Genomic DNA, 14,837 nt, shown 5'->3' on the forward strand with positions numbered 1-14,837 from the left:
TTAAAAATTCTTAGAGGTAAACGAGAACAAAGAAACAACATATCAAAATCTCTGGGACACTATGAAAGCGGTACTTAGAGGAAGATTTATTTCATGGAGCGCATTTAATAAAAGAAGTAAAACTCAAAAAATAAATGACCTAACACTACAGCTCAAAGCCCTAGAAAAAGAAGAACAGACCAACACCAAAAGTAGTAGAAGACAGGAAATAGTTAAACTGAGAGCTGAAATCAACGAAATTGAAACGAAAGAAACAATACAAAAAATTGACAAAATAAATAGTTGGTTCTTCGAAAAAATAAACAAAATTGATAAACCTTTAGCCACACTAACAAAGAGAAGACGAGAGAAAACCCAAATCACTAAAATTCGGAATGAACAAGGAAATATCACAACAGACACGATTGAAATACAAAACATAATTAGAAGCTATTTTGAAAATCTATACTCCAACAAAATAGAAAATTTCGAAGACATCAACAGGTTTCTAGAGACATATGAATTGCCTAAACTGAACGAGGAGGACATACACAATTTAAATAGACCAATTTCAAGTAATGAAATAGAAGAAGTCATCAAAAGCCTTCCAACAAAGAAAAGTCCAGGACCAGATGGGTTCTCAGCCGAGTTCTACAAAACTTTTAAAGAAGAACTCATTCCAATACTTCTCAAAGTATTCCAGAAAATAGAAGAGGAGGGAACTCTCCCAAACTCATTCTATGAAGCCAATATTACCCTGATTCCTAAACCAGACAGAGACACATCGAGGAAAGAAAATTTCAGACCAATATCCTTAATGAACATCGACGCAAAAATTCTCAACAAAATTTTAGCAAATCGCATACAAAAACATATTAAAAAGATAGTGCACCATGATCAAGTGGGTTTCATCCCAGGGATGCAAGGTTGGTTCAACATCAGGAAATCAATAAATGTCATTCACCATATCAATAGACTTAAAGTCAAGAATCACATGATTATTTCGATAGATGCAGAAAAAGCATTTGATAAAATACAGCACCCCTTCATGCTCAAAACACTAGAAAAAATAGGGATAGTGGGAACATTCCTTAACATTGTAAAGGCCATCTATGCTAAACCCATGGCTAATATCATTCTTAATGGGGAAAAACTGAAAGCATTCCCTCTAAAACTGGAACAAGGCAGGGATGCCCTCTTTCACCACTTCTATTCAATATCGTCCTTGAAACTCTAGCCAGAGCAATTAGACAGACCAAAGAAATTAAAGGGATACGAATAGGAAAAGAAGAACTCAAACTATCCCTATTTGCTGATGATATGATTGTATACTTAGAGGAACCAGGAAATTCCACCAGAAAACTTTTAGATCTCATAAGTGAATTCAGTAAAGTAGCGGGATATAAGATCAATGCACATAAATCGAAGGCATTTTTATATATAAGCGATGAATCTTCAGAAAGAGAAATTAGGAAAACTACCCCATTCACAATAGCTTCGAAAAAAATAAAGTATTTGGGAATCAATCTCACAAAAGAGGTGAAAGACCTCTACAATGAGAACTACAGAACACTAAAGAAAGAAATTCAAGAAAACCTTAGAAGATGGAAAGATCTCCCATGTTCTTGGATAGGAAGAATTAATATTGTCAAAATGGCCATACTACCAAAAGTGCTATACAGATTCAATGCAATTCCAATTAAAATCCCAATGATGTACCTTACAGAAATAGAGCAAGAAATTATGAAATTCATCTGGAAGAATAAAAAACCCAGAATAGCTAAAGCAATCCTTGGCAGAAAGAGTGAAGCAGGGGGTATCGCAATACCAGATCTTCAACTCTACTACAAAGCAATAGTAACAAAAACGGCATGGTATTGGTACCAAAATAGAAAGGTGGATCAATGGTACAGAACAGAGGACACGGACACAAACCCAAATAAATACAATTTTCTCATACTAGACAAAGGGGCCAAAAATATGCAATGGAGAAAAGATAGCCTCTTCAACAAATGGTGCTGGGAGAATTGGAAATCCATATGCAACAGAATGAAACTAAACCCATATCTCTCACCATGCACAAAACTAAACTCAAAATGGATTAAGGATCTCGGAATCAGACCAGAGACCTTGCATCTTATAGAAGAAAAAGTAGGTCCAGAGCTTCAACATGTCGGCTTAGGACCAGACTTCCTCAACAGGACTCCCATAGCACAAGAAATAAAAGCAAGAATTAATAACTGGGATAGATTCAAACTAAAAAGCTTTCTCTCAGCAAAGGAAACTATCAGCAATGCAAAGAAAGAGCCTACAGAGTGGGAGAAAATCTTTGCTAATCATACTTCAGATAGAGCGCTAATCTCCAGAATCTATAAAGAACTCAAAAAACTCTACACCAAGAATGTAAATAATCCAATTGACAAATGGGCTAAGGAAATGAATAGACACTTCACAGAAGAAGATGTACAAGCAATCAACAAACATATGGAAAAATGTTCAACATCTCTAGTAATAAGAGAAATGCAAATCAAAACCACCCTAAGATTCCATCTCACCCCAATTAGAATGGCAATTATCAAGAATACAACCAACAACAGGTGTTGGCGAGGATGTGGGGAGAAAGGTACACTCTTACATTGCTGGTGGGGCTGCAAATTAGTGCAGCCACTCTGGAAAGCAGTGTGGAGATTCCTTAGAAAACTTGGAATGGATCCACCATTTGACCCAGCTATCCCACTCCTTGGCCTATACCCAAAGGACTTAAAATCAGCATATTACAGAGATACAGCCACATCAATGTTCATAGCTGCTCAGTTCACAATAGCCAGATTGTGGAACCAACCTAGATGTCCTTCAATTGATGAATGGATAAAGAAAATGTGGTATATATATACAATGGAATATTACTCAGCCATAAAGAATGATAAAATTATGGCATTTGCAGGCAAATGGATGAAACTGGAGAATATCATGCTAAGTGAGATAAGCCAATCTCAAAAAACCAAAGGAAGAATGATATCGCTAATAAGTGGATGATGACACATAATGGGGGTGGGAAGGGTTAGTGTTGGGGTTGGAGTTGGGTTTAGGGAGGGGGGCAGGAATGGAGGAAGGAAGGACTGTATAGATGGAGGGGAAGGGTGGGAGGGGAGGGGGAGAAGGGAAAAAATGGCAGAATGAATCAAACAACATTACCCTATGTAAATTTATGATTACACAAATGGTATGCCTTTACGCCATGTACAAATAGAGAAACAACATGTATCCCATTTGTTTACATTAAAAATAAAAATAAAAATAAAAAAAAAAAAAAAAAAAAAAAAAAAAACCTCTAAGAAAAGTCAAGGTTTTTACTTCCTCACACCTGCTATCCATGCAGAAAGAGAAAGGCATGATTTGGAGGATATTTTACAAATTTCTTGCTCCTCCTTGAGGATGGCAAAAGGAACGGAACAGGCATTCAACTTCTTTCTTGTTCAGGTGCTGGTTAAAGAGCTGAATTCTGTCTGCTCTGACTCAGAGTGTCAATGAGAAGAACATTATAATTTGAATGACAAGTTCACTGAAAACAGAGGCATGTACAAGAGAGCATTGGACATCCCTAGAAAATGTTTGAGAAATCCCAGAATTCTAGCCAAGAAGAGTTCACTCTTTCTTCTTATGTTCCAATAACAACTTAAAAATATAAAATCAGGGAACAGCTGACCACCAAAGGAAATAAATCTATCTCCAGAAAATATCCCATGCAAACTAAAATATGTTAATACTTAATAAGCTAAAGGCAACACAGATAAACTAAAGAAAAAAAGTAAGAAAAATGACTGCAGAAACAAAGAGAATATCAACAAATAAACAATGAAATAGAAAGCATAACATATACAAGTTATGGAACTTAAAAATAGCTAAACTGAAATACACTGACAAGTAGTTCAACACTAGATTTCTTCAGACATAATGTATACTCAGTAAACTAAAAATAGGTCAGAAGAAAGAAGAGTATAAGTTGAAAAAAACAAGAAATATTGAAGAGGGAATACAGGATTTATGGGATTTCATCAGCTGGAATAGAAGAAACAAAAAAGTAGAAATATTACTATAAGAAATAAGATCTTAAAACTTATAATATGTGAAGAAAGCAAGGGACTTATTTTCAAGAGGTTTAATAAATTTCAGCTAATATAAACATAAAGAAATATAGGTAAGACTAATCAAATTGCCAAAAGTTGTAGAACTTTGAAAGCAATGTATGGAAGCCTCCATTAAATTATCAACAGATATCTCAATGGTTACATTGCAGTCAAGAAGGCCAAGGGGAGATCACCAGCAAACCATCTGTGCATCACCTGCTGCCCAGTGCCCACTGCTGCTTCAAAGTCCATTGTCACAGTACCTGCAGGTTTTGGTAAACAAACAATTGCCATCTTGGGACACCAGACAGGACCTGGGAGTACAGGGCCAAGGGCCCTGTAGGTTTGCTAGCACCACCACTGTTGCCATCTCTGGCCATGGCCACCTCAGTCTGGGAACATGGGCCAGGACCTAGAGATATATTGTTTGGATATCTGCAAATCTGGTTGCTCCTTAGATCTTCTTGCTGGGAGTGCTATAGCCACCATTTGGCTAACTCTTTGCAGAGTCACTTCTTTGTGTGAACACATCCATTCAAGTTAGAATGGCACTGAGATCTTGGGACTACAGCAAGGCAGATCCTGGGATACCTGAAACCCAGATCTGTTAGACAGCAGCTGAGTCTGTGTGGGCCTATCTGGGGGCCTGGAAAGCCTGCTCCCAGGGGGAGCACAGGTTGGAGAAACTGGAGAAAATTGGGCTCTCTCCAGCTCAGTGAGTTCTGAAGTGCACAGGGACAGAAAGGGTGAGCTACAATGGACAGGAAGACTAGAAGAGGGTGTGAGAACATCTTGCTATTGGCTCACCCAGGCAATTGGTTTGCCACTCACTGCACTGGAGCTACCATCGAATTTCAGATAGCCCACACATAAGCAGAGAAGAGAAACTGAGAAAATTTTTGAAAGCCAACAGAAGCAATTTTTCAATTATTCATTGAGACTTTCCTCTTCTTTTATTTGTTCTCTCTCTCACATATCTACCATCTTTGAATACAAATGTTTTTCATGCATCAATTTATTGAGGAATGGAATGTCTGCCTAGTATATTATGCTTTTCTTATATATTCTTATATTTTTACTTTTTAAAAAAATCTGTATATATTTTTTCTCTCACTTATGTGTCTCACCAAGATTCTCTTTTGCACTTCTCTCATGAAAACAGTCAACATTTATTCATTTTTTCTTTGCTCTTACTATAAATTTTTTACATCTATATTCTCTCCTTCTCCCCCATAAACATCACCTTTACACTGTATCTGTTCCCTCATTGTCTATCATTTGAAACAGTAAACCCTTTTAGCAAACTTACTGTTTATATTGTAGACAATAATTGAACACATTATTTCTGTTTATTGTGACAAAACTGTAGATGCCATAATAGGAGTTCTTTGGTTTAAGGTTGTATATTGTTTGTATTGGGTGCTGTTAATACTGGTTATTTGGAGTACCTCCCCTTTAAGGGGAGGTACTGGAAACCTTCAGAGACACTATAAGAGTACAGGGTAGAAACTGTACTGTGCCAGATCAATACTTCTGGATGGGAAGACACACAATGTGAAAAAAACAAGGGAACAAAGCACCTCAAACAAACCAAGAGGTTCCAACAATAGAATCCATAGACAACAGAGTAGAAGAAATTTCAAAACAGAATATTAGAAGTTACATAGTTAGACTGATTTTCAAAATAAAGGATGGTATCACAGAGAAAATACAGGAAGTAAAAGGTCACTTCAATAAAGAAACAGAGGTTATAAAAAGGAATCAAACAAATCCTCAAAATGAAGGAGAAAATAAACCAAATTAAAACTTCAATGGGAGGTATCACCAACAGACTAGACCTCTTAGAAAACAGAATCTCAGGTAATGGAAGACATAATGTATACTCTTAAAAATAAAGTCTGCCATACAGAGAAGATGGTAAGAAACCATGATCAGAACTTCTAAGAAATATGGGATAACATGAAAAGATCAAATTTAAAATTTATCAGAATAGATGAAAGCATGGAGATACAAATGAAAGGAATTCACAAACTTTTCAATGACATAATACCAGAAATTTTCCTAAATCTAAAGAATAAAATACAAAATCAACTACAAGAGGCTTACAGGACCCTAAATGTACAAAATTACAACAGACCCACATCAATGCACATTATAATGAGAATGACAAACATACAAAATAAAGATAGAATTTTAAAGACTGCAAGAGAAAAAAATCAAATTATATATAGGGGAAAACCAATTCAGAACTCAGCTGATTTCTAAACCTAGACCCTCAATGCCAGGAGGTCTTGGAATAACAATATCAAGCTCTGAAAGAAGAGGAATGCCAGCAAAGAAAAGGGATGCCCACCAACATTAAGCTCCAGATGTGATGATGAAATAAAAAGCTTCCATGAAAAATGAAGTTTAAAAAAATTTACAAGTAGAAAACCTGCACTTACAAAGCATTCTTAGCAAAATATATCATAATGAGGAGGAAATTAAAGAAAAAAAACAATGAAAACCAGCAAAGGGAGGAACTACCCTAAAGGAAAAGTCAATCAAAGCAGAAACTATTAAGTTAAAAACAAACAAACAAAAAAACCCAAAATAACTGGAAATACAAATCATATCTCAATAATAACCCTGAATGTTAATGGCATGAACTCATCATTCAAAAGACATAGGCTGGCAGATTGGATTAAAAAGAAAGATCCAACAATGTGCTGCCTGTAAGAGACTCATCTCATAGAAAGAGATACCCACAGACTAAAGGTGAAAGGATGAGAAAAAAACATACCATGCACATGGAATCAGCCAAAAAGTTGAGGTATTCATCCTCATATCAGATAATGTGAACTTCAAGCCAAAGTTACTCAGAAGGGATAAAGAAGGACATTTCATACAACTTAAGGGAAGCATAAATCAGCAAGACATAACAATCATAAATATGTATGCACCAAACAGTGGCTCATCCATGTATGTCAAACAAATTGATACAGTTAATGGTGTCCTGAGGGTTCTCTTTGCCCACATTTGACAAATAGAAGTTAAAGCTATGTACTTGTGGCTAGGGTTGTAGCTCAGCGGTAGAGCACTTGTCAAGCACATATGATGTACTGGGTTCAATTCTCAGTGCTGCATATATACAAATAAATAAATAAAAATAAAAAGGTCCATCAACAACTGAAAAATATCTTAAAAAAAAGTTATGTAGTTCATTATGTGGATCACTTTGGGAAATTTTGAAAAGCCCTTGAAGCTTTTGGAACTAAATCAAAAGTTGAAAAGGAATTAAATTTTGTGACTCTGGTAAGTCTCAAGTACCTAGATTGCAGTCTTGTTGAGCTTCACATGCAGTACAGTGATGTTTTCCTTCCCTAAGAGTCTACAGGACAGTCTGTAGCTCTGCTTCTCTCACAGGCCTGCAGCTCTGAATTGATAATCAACCCAATAATGAGCTAATAACATTTTAGATTGTCTTATTACCCACCGAGAGATAACTAATGAAACCATTAAAGGCAGGATACAAAGATGCAACCACATATTGTACACAAGTTTTCTGATAAGTCATTGATGTTCTATAGGTACTGATTTTATTTTCTCCAAATTTAAATTTAAGGTTTGATCTCTTGACAGATGGTATTGACTTATTTTGAAGTATATGTAGACATACATGCACATGATTGGTGCTAAAATTCTCATAGGGCCTTGTACCTGTGAAGAAACACATCACACCCTGTCCATTAGGTCCAAGTCCAAATAGAAAAATAGGAAGTTTTCCTTTAATCTACTTAAACTCTAGAGTCTAGACTGTTGAATATCTGAAGATATGGTACACCCCCCAGGGACATCCATCTTCATTTCTTTATTGTGTGCTATTTGGAATGGGAATGGTTTTGTACCCAGCATCAGGTGGGAGGCAGTGATCTGCTCCTGGACACTTCCTGGTTGGAGTGCTTGCGCTCTCTTAGGGCATTGTGTCTCCTTTTCTTTGGCCTTAAGTAGAAATATTGGTAAGAAAGTGTATTCTATTACCTCTGGTCTAAAAAGAAGAACTTCAGGCTCTTAAATGCCCGGAGGTCAGGTGAGACATAGCTCTCAAAGCTGGAATGAGGCTGCTGCGAACTGAGATGTGTAGAAGACTGAAAATAATAACTTTAGAATATGTAGTTTCAAAAATAAATACACTTCATTAATAATTTTATATTGTTCCCATAATATTCATATGTTTTTACAATCAATTTCACCTGTTCTTTTTAATTTTTAATGTAATTACTAGAAAATTTTAAATTACATTTGTTCCTCACATTTTATTTGTATTGGACAATGCTACCCTAGGGAATTGTTTCCTAGTTCAAAGCTCAATATGCCTCCTTATAAGACTAGAAATACAAAATTTTAAAGACATTTTCATTATATTATTTCCATTCATGAATATTATATACACATATTTAAAGCATAAATTGATATGACCTTATGTACAAGGTTAAAAACAAATGTCCTCCTGAATGAGAGGACAGTAAGTTTCTCATGAAATGGTCTATTTATTTTCTCCTATTAACTCTGATACAGGCTAGATAGAAGCTTATCTATTAGCAATAGCAAGTGGCAGATTATACTGACAAATCCCTTCTAAGGATAAACTGTTAGCTTTGAGATTTAAGTCTTCTGCACAGATCCCTAGAAATAAAACCCATGGAAGTACTTGCATAGCCATTGAAAACCACCACTTTTTGCTGTGGCTTAATACTTGTGTATATTTATTTTCTTTCTCTCCCAGCACTAAATAAGGTTCAAGTCACAGGAAACTTTAGAGCTATATGTTATATGTCTGGTCCCAATCTTTCACTACTCAGGTTGACACTGGCTGTGGGGATTATGTCCTAGTAAAAATCCACATTGCCCAAGGCAGATCAAATGCCCAAGTGTACCACAACATTCCCTACTCCTGATGGGAGATATTTTCTCAGTTATCCAATGTCTACATCTCTCAACTCATTTATGAGTTTGTCTAAGAGGAACTTAAAACATGAGGAGGATGAAGGGTTAATTAGGGGCTTCCTGTTCTGCTGTTCTTCCAACATCACCCACATACCCCCTCAATACCTACATTGTATTGTGATGATGTGGTTTAAATCAAGGGCCTTGTACATTCTGCACACACTTTCTTACCAACATCTCCCTTTATATTGGGTCCTATCACCCATTCACATTTTATGTTATTTGTGATAAGGTTGGATTTATATGGGGCTTTCTATTGCTCTTAACAATATAATTTTTTTTCTTACATATGGATTTTGTTTGTATTGGGTTTCCTTGTTGTTTATTATTGCAATATTATTTCATAATATACATTAGTGTCAGGTAATGACAGCTACTTTTGCTCCTAGAATTCAGAAGATTTTGGCTAATTTTATATATATTTAAACTTCCAGATGAATCTTAGAAATTTTTGCTTTGGTCCCCTCTTCCATTAAAAATAAATTATGTTGAAATTTTGTTGGAATAATATTATAGATTAATTTGGGGGAAAATGGTCATCTTTGTAATGATAAGTTTTATCATCCACACACCTGGTGTATATAATCGAGGCTTGTGTGCTTCTGTAAATTTTAATGTTCTCATGAATTCTACATATTTCCATTTAAAAATGTGTACATGTGAATTGCCACATGTGTGTGGCAACTATATTAAACTTACTGTGGTGTGTTATTCTATTTGTTAGACTGGATGTAATGTGAACAAAATGTGGCTGTGCCCTACAAACAATTTTCTGCATACTTTATCATTTATCTTTTCCTCCCACTCCCTGAGTTTCAACTGTTTGGACCAATAATGCTATATCATTATGTTAGCATGGTTCATATGTGCAGTTACATAGGTCTATGCTTCTCCCAGGGGACTATCATGTGTCTTTTTTGTGCGTGTGTGTGGTACTGGGGATTGAACCCAGGGCCTTGTGTTTGCAAGGCAAGCACTCTACCAACTGAGCTATCTCCCCAGCCCTCATGTGTCTTTAATAGCAGTTTTCACAAATAGATAATGATAACATTGCATCTTCACTTTATGAGCATTCATTCATTTGTTCCATGTCTTCATCAGTACTATTTAATTTGTCTATATGTTGTGACATTTTTACATTTCTTTAATTTCTAAAAACACATTGAGCTTTTTTAGAATTATTGAATACTTAGATATCTACTACATAAAGTGACTATTCAAGTCTCTTACCTGCTTTTGAGGTCTCTATCTTTTCTTATTAAAAGTATATGATTATATGTGAGACAATTAGTTTTCCCTATCTTTCACTTCTATTTGCACTGTTCAGTAGTATCATTTGATGAATAGAACTTTTATTTCAGTTTTGCTCAAATTAAAGTTTTAGAAATATTATTTTATGTAACCTTTAAAATTAATAAATGCCTTTTACCTCTGCAGGGGGCCTGGGCAGTGAAACCAGGGGTGCTCTACTGCTCAGCTATATCCTCAATCCTTTTTGATTTTGAAAAAATTTTCCCATTATGTTGCCCAAGTTTGCCTGCCACAAACTTGTGATCTCCCTGCATCAGCCTCTTGAGTAGTAGGTACTACAGGTGTATGCAACCACATCCATCCCATAACTCCCTTTCTTACAACAACTTTTAAAGGTTTTATATTTTGCTTTTACACTTAAATATTACCTCTGAAAATGTTTATCATGTGGTATGAGAAAGGGTACAATTGCTTTTTTTTTTTTTTTTTTTTTGGTTACACAGCACCCATTGTTCCATTGTTCCAGTGACTTTCTTTGGAAAAGATGTCATTTTTCTTCTTTGCTGCAGGGCAATTTCTATCACTTATTGTTTAAATGGCAAGGATCTTTTGTAAGGGTCTTTTTTTTGTTTTATAGGTCTGTTTATTCATCTCATTATGAGGTCTACACTGATTTTATAATAATTTTAGAGCATTCAGCCATGTGCAACATGTTTTGATCAGTGATAAACTTCATATACAACAATGGCTACAACGTATCACCTAGTAGTACATATTCCTAGTAGTATATTATTTAGATTGGTGTCATTATATTCTGTGATGCTGGAAAAATAACAGTTGCCTTCTTAGTCTCTTTTTAAGATTACTTGTATAAAATTGTGTTTCATTTTTAATTTAAGCTTGAGATGCATCCACATTTTTAAACCTGGATTGTAGTATAATAGACACATATAGTGGTATAATTGTCACTTGTGTCTATTTAAGTTATATATTTTTATCTTTTGACATATATACATATCAATGAAATTAGCCCTACAATGTACATAATTAGCATATCCATTACCCTAAAGTATTCCCTAGTATCCTTTTAAAGTCCCTTCTTTCTGCTTTTCTACACCACTTTTTATTTAATAAGTTTAATCTTACTGAGCAAAACAAAAACAAAACAATTATCAAAATTATATAGATGAATTATCACAGAGGGAACACAACATGTAACTACTACCTGCATCAAGAAATAGAACACTGATAATGCCCTGGACAATCCCTCTTCCTCTCATTATCCTTTCCATTCTTCCTAGTGGTAACTCCTATGTTGCTGTTTTAACTATTACCATTAAGAGTATTCTTTTTTTAAATAAAAAACAAAAAGTGTGATAATTTATATATTAAGTTATAAAAAAAATGGGGGTATTAAAAAGAGGGCAGCCATGAGGCTAGGCTCCAGCCCTGACTCCAGACTAGTGCTGAATGAAAGGAATCTAAGTGAATTTCAGGGGAGACATGCAGGGAAGAATGGAACTGCATGTGAGACTGGGAGATATGAAGGATCCTTAGAAGGCTCCCTTGGAACAGAGGCTGGTGGGATAGGTGGGGTGAGGGAGCAAGAGTGCAAGGAAGGAGAGAGGTGGAATGGGACCAACTGGGGAGTTCATGTGGGGCAGGTCTTAAGGTGGAACATTGGCTTAGTGAAGGTATTGGGGAAGTGTCTGGAGAGACAGAAATGAGAAGCCTTGGGAGAAAAAGAAGGTGGGTGTCTCTACCCAAACCTCCAGTCGCTGAGGGACCTCCCACCCCCAGCCCATCAGCAGAGAGCTTTGCTGTCACCTGTTTTCTGCTTTCTGCCACTTGGGCCTCTTCCTCTTCAGTATCTTCATTCAACTTTAGCTCTTCATCATCCTGTTCTTTCTTCTCATCTTTATCCTCTTCCTCTCCATCCTCAGCAGTTCCTGTTGTTACTCATCAGCTTTGTTCTCCTCCTTCACTACATTTTTCACTATGTCCAGTGTGCCTTCTCATCTTTGTCCTCCTTCAGGTCCTCAGCACTCAGTCACTGCCTCTTCCATCTTCTCTGACATAGTTCTGGGACCTGAATATAGATGGCAGGGACTTGGGTGTACACACGTCATTCTGTCTTCACAAGTTTGTAAAGTATGTGTACTTTTTTTAATTTAAAAATGAGGAAAATGATATTCCTGAACATCAGTGTGCTGCTCACCATTAATAACAATTTATCAAAAAGACCAATGTATTTAGGAACCAACAATTTCAACTTTTTCTCCTGGAGATTCCTGCTTCAACTATAAAGGTCACCATTCCCTGACAATACAGAAAGTCAAGTAAAAGTACCTAATAAATGCTGAGAAGAAATAACTGCAGCAACAATATTAATGTAATATTAATTAGAAATAAAACACATAACAGTACTATCTCCTGGGCTGGGGTTGTGGCTTAGTGGTGGAGTGCTCACCTAGTATGCATGAGGCCCTGGGTTTGATACTCAGTACCACATAAAAATAAAATAAAGGTATTGTGTCCACCTATAACTAAAACAAAATATTTTTAAAAAGAACTATCTCCTAAGCTCCCCCTCAATAAAATTTGTCTCATAATTAAATTTTCACATGGATCAAAGTCAAATTTATTATTAAATGTAAGTGTCACTTTCAGGTCAGGGAGATTAAAGTCTTCCACAAGAATTAAGAACTCTATTTGGATAATCAAGAGATACTCAAATAAGGATGTGTCTTAGGGGAAAGTATTACATTGTTTATCCCAACCCATTCCAGAGGAGAAGATGGAATGCCGCCTCCTCTCACCGCAGGATCCGGGCCCAGAGCCTGGCAGGAGCGCCAGATCCCCGCCCGGAGGAACGCAGCCGGGGGCGGGACCTCGCGGGCCGCGTGCCCGTCACGCACGCCGCGCGGGGGCGGGGCCCTGGCGGGCGCTGGAAGTACTGCGGGGCGGGCGGTCGGCCTCAGCCGCTTAGCGTCGCGGCCCTTTCGGTACCTGGCTACTCGCCCACCTACAAAAAGCCGCCGGAGACAGTGCGGCTCCGACGGAAAAGGTCCCGGAGCCAAGAAGCCGCCGCCTCCCGGTCTCCCCAGCTGCGGAGCCGACGCCTCGCCGCGCCGCCCTGGCGGCCGTGCTGCCCCTCAGGCCCCTCCCAGCCGCCGGCGGCAGAGTGGGCGGTCCGACCGCGGCCCGCAGGAACCTCTCCTCCCGCCTGGACAAGCGGCTGCGTGTCGTTATGGACGCCCGGGACGGGCTGCCCCGCGGCCAGCAGGCGGCGCCGGGCTCGGTGAGTGTCTTCGTGCCTGCTGGGCGAAGGGCTTTCGTCCTTCATGGTAGGGCCTGCTGCGAATTAGGGATGGAAAGTTCTGGGGTGCGGGGCAGGGAAGTGGGCGCGAGGCGTTCCTGTCGCCGCGGCCTGAGGGAGCCCCGAGCCCTGGGGACGGCTGCTCCTGAAAGGCGGGGTTTGCGGAGGCTGCCCGGCTGCGGATGTGCAGCCGCTGTGCGCCGCCTCAGCTCGGGTAGAGGTGACTGCAGGTCTACGCGGACGTCCATCCGCGGAAGGCATCCCGAGGGCAGCGAGGACGGACAAAGCCCCGACCGCCTTCCCACCGTGCTACTCGCGCAAAGCTGCCCGGAGTGGAGGAGTGTTGAGGATAAATCTGTTCAGACTTCACGAGCATTTTTCTTTCTTTGAAGTCTTTTGGGTCTTTCGGCTTAAGGTTTGTATGGTCAGTTACTAAATGCGCAAAACTGACCTTTTTCCCTCTTAGTTTTAATATTAAAGTTAAAACCCAAAGTGAAAAACTGCTAGGATTGATTTGGCTGTGTGTAAATTCGTGTGCACTGGCATTTACTGAGAAGGTAGTTTGCCAGGTGAGCCTGTCTACACATTTAAAGCAAACTTCAGCATCATTTACGTTTTAAAAGGACAATTTTCTTAACCTGTTTTTAGATACTAATCAAGAAAATGATTTGCTATGGGAAGAGAAGTCATCTGAAAGTACAACAGTTACTGAACTACCCCAGGTAATACTTTTTAAATATCGTTAGCATGTGCATTCGTATGCTTCTCAGAAGCAGTCTGCTTGAAAAATAGTTTTGCAGAGAAGCTTGAAAGTGATTATCTTTACCAGAGTTGAATAGATGGCATCAGCCAAAATAAAGGACTTGGTGTGTTACAGTAAGAATTGCTGTAATGGTCACCAGCAGGAAAGTAGGCATAGTAGGTGAGAGTTGTTGGTTGCCCTTTACTCTCATCAGTTTTTTTTAACACACTTCTTTTTTGAGCTCGTCACTCAGAGGAACCCCTCCATACTAAGGTACTTCTTCAACTTGATCCTTTATTAAATATTCAAAACAAATCCTCCAGTTACCTCCACAAGTTATGGCATAGCACTGAACCTTGCTGTCCACTTCCCCAACACCTACAAGTACTTATGTTGGGATCATTTGGTAAATGTGTGATTGTTCCTAATGGTG

The 14,837-nt window shown here is 38.1% G+C and overlaps 3 pseudogenes; 2 read left to right on the forward strand and 1 right to left on the reverse strand.

The window, feature by feature from the left end:
* The window catches only part of LOC124961182 (YTH domain-containing family protein 1-like), a 30,599-nt pseudogene extending 26,241 nt beyond the window's left edge, over positions 1-4,358 (reverse strand).
* The window catches only part of LOC124962348 (soluble calcium-activated nucleotidase 1-like), a 914,602-nt pseudogene that overhangs the window by 793,587 nt on the left and 106,178 nt on the right, over positions 1-14,837 (forward strand).
* LOC124961183 (uncharacterized) overlaps positions 13,146-14,837 on the forward strand; it is an 88,319-nt pseudogene continuing 86,627 nt past the window's right edge.

The sequence above is a fragment of the Sciurus carolinensis genome, chromosome 12 (genome assembly GCF_902686445.1).
Source record: "Sciurus carolinensis chromosome 12, mSciCar1.2, whole genome shotgun sequence".
Taxonomy (NCBI): domain Eukaryota; kingdom Metazoa; phylum Chordata; class Mammalia; order Rodentia; family Sciuridae; genus Sciurus; species Sciurus carolinensis.